Below are 8,266 nucleotides of genomic sequence, written 5' to 3' on the forward strand. Positions count from 1 at the left end.
GCCAGTAGCTGATATCTCAAGTCTGGAGGAATTATTTGCTTTGTCTTTCTCCTTCTAGATGACAATGACCGCATATCTGTATAGTCTTGCCTGATGGAGAACATTCAGGACATCTCCATGGACCAAGCTTGCAAGAGACTTGCCGTTGATTGACAGAACAAGATCTCCTTGATGAATAGTCCCTTCTTGAGAGGCCACTCCCTTTGAAAACACTCTGTGGACCTACAAGACAGATTGCAGTTTAGGGATGCTTTAACTTCATGACCACACCTAATGCTCTACAGGCCAAGGTGAACACGAAGTCCCTACCAAAGTTTGCAGTCAGTGCTCACTGTCTGGATATCAAGCACGCAACATTTGCTCCAACAAACACTCTCAAATACTAAACCCGAAGTGACTGGACAAGAACTGCAGTTAGGGATGGAGGGGGAAGCAGAGGAAAAGATATTATTATTGCATGGTCATTTCTAAAGCCAAAGACAACCAAAACCAGCTAGAGAATGTAGTATCACAAATCACTTCTGCTTTCACTGAACTCCTCAAAGGTCTTCAATTAACATACTTCAAATGACACAAAGGTTAACTTCACATCCATGCTACAGCAAAGTCACCAAGAACAACATTGCAGTGTGTGACATTTGCTCCCCAAATTCCCACTGACTGGGATATGCATCCTGTGCTATTTTCAGACACACACTTCTAAGTGGTGCACAGCATCTGTGCACAGAAAGGCTCTGACTTACTGCAACTGTACAAGTATTTAATTGTCCATCTCAATTTGGCTGATCAACTATCATGTGAATAGATACAAAAGGATGATTTAGTGGCTTGAAATGCATCTTCTCTAGAGAAAAAAAACTGTTCAGAGTGGATTAAACTTTGAGTAAACTCCAACAAGTGCAGCTGAGATTTATATTGGTGCCATTTACAGGAAGGAACTGACTAAAAGAGTCAAGACCCGATATTTAAAGACTTGCCTATCAGGCACTGTAATTTTAACAGCCAGAATATGGTTTCCCATGAACACGGTTCTAGATCCACTGGACAAAGGTTCAAAGGTTCAAGGCAACAAATCTGTGGACACAGTTCTGTGTGGCATTTTCTCTAGGAATTTCTCCTAATACCCAGACCAACAGTTGAGGAATCAGAAGCCTTTTGGCTCCTGTTCCCTCTCATTGCAGGGCCATGCTGAGATGGGCACCTGCCACAACCCTACAGGTCCAAGATGATAAATTTCCAGCCAGTCTAAACAGGCATTCAAAGCTGGAATAACAGCTTCAATGACAGATGTAGACACCCAAATGCAAGAGGTAATTGGAATATAGGGGTCATGTCCAAAACATCTGCTGCCTTCCCTCACATGCCCAACTCCTCAGTACCTTGAAGCTCACTAGGCGTTTCTATTTCTGCACCCAAGTGTGGGCAGAACAGCCCATTTAAGTAGCTCAGCACCCAATGCCAACCCTAAATCCAGCTAGGACCCAGAAACCCAATAGGTCAGGGTGATTAAAATGTTCCCCAAGAGGCCCACCCAAGGAGCATGCTTTACACACACTGAACAAAGAGGACCTGGAAAGAGCAGGAGCTGATGCTCTTTTAGTCTCATGGCTAATAGCATTCAGGAGAAAGACTTCATCAGCTACTCAGCCTGAGAGTGCTCAAGATCATATTTTTAGGTAGTGTCCCAGTCTTTAGGTGAGGAGCTCTCTGGGGTGGGACACTCTTGGGCCTTCCCCTTGCTCACAGCTGAAACTGCGAGTGTTTGGGCCAGAGACAGGGAACACAACCTTTGTAGCAAGAGAAGTGGAATCTGGTCCCTAGACTGTGACCTTGTTCTAACTCAATGATTACTTACTTAATGTAAAATACATTTATTTATACTGGTGTTTTAGGGTGGTTTCGAGGATTCCCAACAAAGTAAACACATATACACGGACTACAAGGGGAAAAAGCAGTAAGCGTTTTATTAACTACAGACATGCATTACACTAAGGGTGTCTTGCAAAGCAATTGTCTTACCAACCCGAGGACTGTGAGGAAGATGGACCATCCGTACATTCTTGTGTCGTCTTGCACCATGAGCTCAGCCCAGCAGTTGGTAGGTGCCAGCTTTACGTGGGTGTCCCCACGGAGGCAACGGTGGCCTTGCCGTACACCGGCCCACTGCTCTTCAGGAAATCCCGGTATTTATACATTTGCAGAGGAGTGGGTTTCAACACACGTGACCAGCGAGTGCCGAAACACGCCTCTGTTGCTGACTCTCAGCATAGGGAGCCTATGGCATATGCACCTGCTGGTCAGGCACGCTGCACGCACCATAGCCATCCTCCTGGTTCATAGGCTTTGTACATGCGGCATATTACCATAATCTAGCAGTCACGTATCAATCATGCTTAAGCCAATAGCAGGATGTTGCAAGGATCCCTCCCTCCACGTCCTCCCCTAGTATTGTTCAACTTTCTTATCTCTGTGGGAAACCATCTGGTTTCTCTCACCCAGCCTGTTATCTACTTCTCACCCAGCTGTGGTTTTCTCACGGACCGAAAGTCCATCTTTTAACCCCTCCGCTGTGGTTTTCTTGGCTATCTACTTCTCACTCAGTGTCCATCCACAGACCAAAATTCCATCTTTTTATCCCTCTGTATACAACTGGTCTTGTCTAAGAGCAAAAACCAGAACCAGAATGTCCCTGCAAGGGCTGCTGCAGACCCCGAAGACTGAGGAAATACCCTTCTTCTAATCCCAGCACTTAATGTATCTCTGTCTGTCAGAGCAGAATTTAAATGCATGTCTTGTGTAAAGAAATTGTCACATAGGACACCATTTGTCTTGGATTTTTCTCACTGCTCTGTTTTTGAATAGTATTTCGATTGCTTTGTATCACTTTTTACACACCAACATCACTTAATGGAACACAATATCTTTGGTTCAGAATCCTGTATAAGGCTTTTTTTGTTTATAAAAAAACAATCCTCATTTACTGACAACCAACAGGTCTTAACACCAAAACAAATTTGTGAAGTGAAATCCAGAATGTTTGCTGAGGTCTGAAACAGTCATTCTCAGGATTTGCAAAAAACCTTCAAAAACTTTGCTGCACAGAGTTCACTTTCAAAGGCTGAAAATTAAAATCTCCCCTAAAAGGCTGCATGCACTGCAACTGCATGCATAATTTTATTTACATGCATAGGATTTAGACCTAGCTGATCCCATCCAGCAACAGACTTTTAAAGACTGAAAACATTGGCATCCATCTCCAATAATAAAAATTACACTTCCCAGACACCCTTTGATTTCAGTAGCAGATGGTATGCAGTTGCCTCTGAGAGACACTGTTTTATGACTGTGAATGACTTGCAGTGAGTCTTGATAAATGAGCACTTGATCTAATCACCAGCCTGCTTTCAAGTGAGCTTTGCAAAAAAAAAAAATGACTTGCAGCCATCACTTACTGTGACTGATTTCTGTTCCAGATCTATTCCTCCAGCAACACTAAATCCTAGGACAGCTCCTTCTTCTTTGCACGGGACTACAAAGTATGTGTCGTCTTTGCTCTAGCAGAAAAATGGGGGTGGAAGAGAAGGGGAAGGAGGAGAAAACCAAAACCAAATATCAAGACCAAGTTCCTGCAAAAATGACAAATTCCCAGTACCCTCAGATTATGGCAGGTGAAAAAAAGCAACTCAAGGAATTAAAACGGAGATGTAAAATGCATTTCTGTTGATGCTACAGATGAGTAGCAGCTGTATAGGAGAATTCAGGTGACAGCAAAGATTTCTTCAGTCAGTCCAAGGCTAGAAAGCAAAGTCAAAATTACGATAGTGGAAGGGTATTAAACCTTGGACAGCCTAATTTTCACAGGCTATAATCAACTTTGCATTGATGGACATTTTGCAGTCAAAACTGAATAATTCCCATACAACCTTTCTGGACCAAGCACTGTACTTTCCAGGGAACTGCTAACACATTTTTTAACCCATTTCTCCTTCCTCTTGAAAGGCAATTACAAAGATGTAATGGAGGGCAGTTACATCAACCTCTTCTCAGCAGTGCTGGACAATCTTGCAAAGGACAGTGACTACAAACTGAAGCTTGGGAAGTTTAGATGGGACAGCAGGAAAAACTGTTTCACTTGGGAGATGAAAGTAATGAGCTTGTTAGTAATCCAAATGGGACTAAGCTGTGCTGTTGTGGAAATGGGAGCATCCAGCACAGGAAAGGAACTATCACAGGTCTGCACCAGGGCTGAACTTGGCTCCAGACCAGTCAATGTCAGAAACTGATGCCACCCTGCTCCACATCACTGATCCATCAGTGCTCAAGGAGAGAGGAGCAGTCAGGGCTGAACATCTGAACATGAGCTGGCAGTGTGCCCAGGTGGCCAAGAAGGCCAACAGCATCCTGGCCTGTATCAGAAATAGTGTGGCCAGCAGGAGTAGGGAAGTGATTGTGCCCCTGTACTCGGCCCTGGTGAGGCCACACCTCGAATACTGTGTTCAGTTTTGGGCCCCTCACTACAAGAAGGATGCTGAGGTGCTCGAGCGTGTCCAGAGAAGGGCAACGAAGCTGATGAGGGGTCTGGAGCACAAGTCTTATGAGGAGCAGCTGAGGGAACTGGGGTTGTTTAGTCTGGAGAAGAGGAGGCTGAGGGGAGATCTTATAGCTCTCTGCAACTACCTGAAAGGGGATTGTGATGAGGTGAGTGTGGGTCTCTTCTCCCAAGTAAATAGCAATAGCACGAGAGGAAATGGCCTCAAGTTGCACCAGAGGAGGTTTAGACTAGGTATTAGGAGAAATTTCTTTACTGAAAGAGTGGTCAAGCATTGGAACAGGCTGCCCAGGGAGGTGGTGGAGTCACCATCACTGGAAGTATTCAAAAAACGTATGGACTGGGCACTTCAGGGCATGGTTTAAGTGGGCATGGTGGTGTTGCGTTGATGGTTGTACTTGATGATCTTAAAGGTCTTTTTCCAACCTTAATGATTCAGTGATTCTGTGATTCTGTGATCTTAGGCCACAGTCTTTTGCAGCTGTCAAGACCCTTCTCACCTGTATTTAAGTGAGAACATCTTTATGTTAGGTTAGAAATAATAAAGTCAGTTAAATATCTAGGCTAGCCACCTTCAAAGTTCAGTGAGGGTAACAGAAACATACTTGTATCTTTGACCATTAGGTACTAAAGCAACCCTTTTTGTTTAAGAGGTCAGGTTCTTTCCAACCCTTGCTACCACAACTTAATTTTCTTACACTGGGGAAGGAAAAAAAATAAATAAAAAAATCAGATGCTCAGATGTTAGAGGACACATCCTGGGCCAGTCAGCAACACAGTCTGAACCCTGGCTTCCCATTGCTGAGGTCATGCATTTCCTCCCTTCCCAGCTCTCAATGCTGTCCTCAGCCAGCACGTGTACTATGGGGCACAGACATCTGGCTATGGTTGCTTATTGCTTTACTTGGCCACACAGTGGACGCACAAGGCCTCCAGTGATGACGACTATCTGCTGGGCTTTGAGAAATGTCACAATAACTGCATAACATGTCTTTGAGGCAGGTTAACGCAAATTAACTCCTTGCAGTGCATAGGCAAGTTATTATCTCAAAATTTCTAAGGAACTTGCCTAGAAGAAATGAGAAACACAACATGAAAGAGCTTAAATCTTTAGCCTCTTTTCAGCCTGTTAGCTGAAGATCATTGGTCATAGAGATTTAAACAATAAAATGCCTGTATATATATATTTTTATATTTGTAACACTTATTAAATGATAGCAGTAAATTCAGCACTGTTCAGAGCAAAAGATGATGACCATTTCTTCACGGGGAAGCTCTCAGTCCGAATCAAGCAGTCCATCTCATTTTTTCAGCAATTGCATAACTATGAAGAACTGTCCTATTGTACATTTAAATCCAGCATTTGACTAGCATAAAATTTTCCAGCCTACATGCCATACTGGGCTTAAATATGGATAAGAAACTATGCAGACAAGGAGTGCATTCCAAAAAGCATTAAGTTATTTATAAATATTTGAGTTCTCAGACTTTGAAAAGTGGCATGAATAACTAATCTCTCCAAGACTTCATGCAAAATACTTAATTAATTTTGGCCAAAAGTACAATCCAATCCTAATTTTTTCAATAAATCTACCAAATCCTCTTGGCTCACAAAGCTCTTGGGACTTGCAAGCTTTAGCTACGCTGTCCCTGGAAGGAGGTAAAGCTGGGTATTTTGGGGAGGTCCTGTTCCGCCCCCAGCCCGTTCTACGTTTGAAATAGCAACCTCTGTGAATAAGACTCAGGAATGCTCTATATGCAGCTCAGCCAGCAGTTATGCAGACCAGGAGACAGTTTCCCCTCCAGTGCTGTCATTATTTTATCAACTTCTGTTCTGATTTAAAAAGGGTGTGGACATATCCCACAAACACAAACACAAACACTGCAAACAGGGAATTAATGTTCTCGCAACCATTTCACTTTGGTGGCCTTCTTTAAACACCTAAATAATTAAGCAGGTTATCTTAATGCAATAACCAGTTTCCACAGAAGAGAGCAAAAAGGGCACAGGAGTCTCTTACAAATCCTCCAGCAGCCGCTTTCTGGCATTGCAAGCCACCAGTTCAGCATTAAACAAGATAAATTCAATTTCTGTGATCTCAGCTTCTAGCAAAAGGCAGGTGCTTCCAGGCACAGAGAGGAGCAGAGCTTCCCCTGCATGGTGGAGAAAGTGGATCTGACCCAGATGGTTGGTGGAAAGTTAAGGTCTGATGTGCAATTATTGGCAAACCCAGGAGTTTCTCAGCTGTAAAAATGACTGAAATGGAGACATACTTCTCCACTTAAAATAGGTCTATTTATTGTATCTCAAAACTGCTTTTGTACTGGACAAACAATACCCTTTCTTATACAAAAGCCACTCAAATATATTATGGGTTTATAGCAAGCATTCAAAAACCAGCAGAAGTAAAACTACTGTCAACTGTAACCTACCACAGGACTACTGGAGGAGCTCTGAAATTGTTTGAAAGAGGATTTATCTGCCATTAAGAAAATCCTTAAAAATACCACCAATAATTTAGTTTTATCTTCTGGTTTTTACCTTTGCTTGTGCTTTGACTTCTTGGAGCATAGCAGCAACGTCACATTTTGGTACTACTGCTGACTGCAATCTGTTTTGATTGCAATTTTTGCTGGTCCAGGCTTGAGACAAGCACCTGATCCAAGCTAAAATGAATAGAAAAATATGAGACAGCTTTATCTTTCTAGACTGTGCAAAGATACATTTCAGGTATACAGTATAATCTGTACTAGGGTAAGCAATGAAGGGCCAGCTCATTAACAAGCAGAAATTTTGAAAACAGGTAAGAAACAGCATATACTGGGAGAATAGGAAGGAGCAGAGAAGACAATTTAAGACTCTGAAAATCAGTCCCTGTTCTATTCCCCTCCACCTTTCCCAATGATTTTAGCAACAGACATTAACAAAAACAAGGAGACAGCTACTTCTGAGGATTGCTTCTGACAGGACAACAAGCTCGTTTGCCACTGCAGGCGGTGCTGGCAGCCAGCGCTGCATAGCCTTTGCCCCCGGCGGGCGGGCCGGCCAGCCAGCGCTGCATAGCCTCCCCTCTGGGGCAGGCAGGAGGCAGCGGCTGCTGTGCCATAACATGGCCAAAACTGACTGAAAACAGCTAGAGGGGACACAGAAAAAGAGACCAGCCCTTTCAGGATGAAGTGTTTCATCCCGTACTGAAGCATGGCCACCATCAGACAGTGGCGCAGCAGTTGCCACTGTCCTTAGGGCTGCCAGCATCCATCCCCATCCCACCCACGTCAGTGGGACTGCAGCAAGCCAGCAGTGCTACGTCACTCTGGAAGGGCAAGCCAAGGGCTCTCCAGGGTGTGATTTCCAGCTCCATTTTGAAGCATGCGGGATGCAGTGGCCCCAAGAAGCCCTCTCCGCACAGCTTGTCCAGGTTGGGCAATGCTGAGGGCCCTCAGCCCCTGCAGCCTGGAGTGGGACAGCGGCGGCCACCCCAGGCCCTGGTTGCCGCATGCCTATGAGGATGAGGGGGGAAAGGCAGATGGATCTGCCCCAACACCACCCTCCTCGCTCTTCTGGGGCTTTCCTTCCCCCTTTCTGCCCTCTGCCACATGCATCAGCTCCATGCTGGCGGGTGACTTGGTCGCATTGTCAGCCAGGCCTGGGCTGCTGCTATAGGAGATCAAGATGTGCCGCAAGGCCCGCAGTGTCTCGACAGGGCCGGCTGGAGC

At 44.6% G+C, this 8,266-nt stretch overlaps 1 pseudogene; it reads right to left on the reverse strand.

The window, feature by feature from the left end:
• Positions 1-3: 3 nt before the first annotated feature.
• Positions 4-8,266, reverse strand: part of LOC104618886 — an 11,206-nt pseudogene continuing 2,943 nt past the window's right edge.

The sequence above is a fragment of the Phaethon lepturus genome, unplaced genomic scaffold (assembly GCF_000687285.1).
Source record: "Phaethon lepturus isolate BGI_N335 unplaced genomic scaffold, ASM68728v1 scaffold24813, whole genome shotgun sequence".
Classification (NCBI taxonomy): Eukaryota; Metazoa; Chordata; class Aves; order Phaethontiformes; family Phaethontidae; genus Phaethon; species Phaethon lepturus.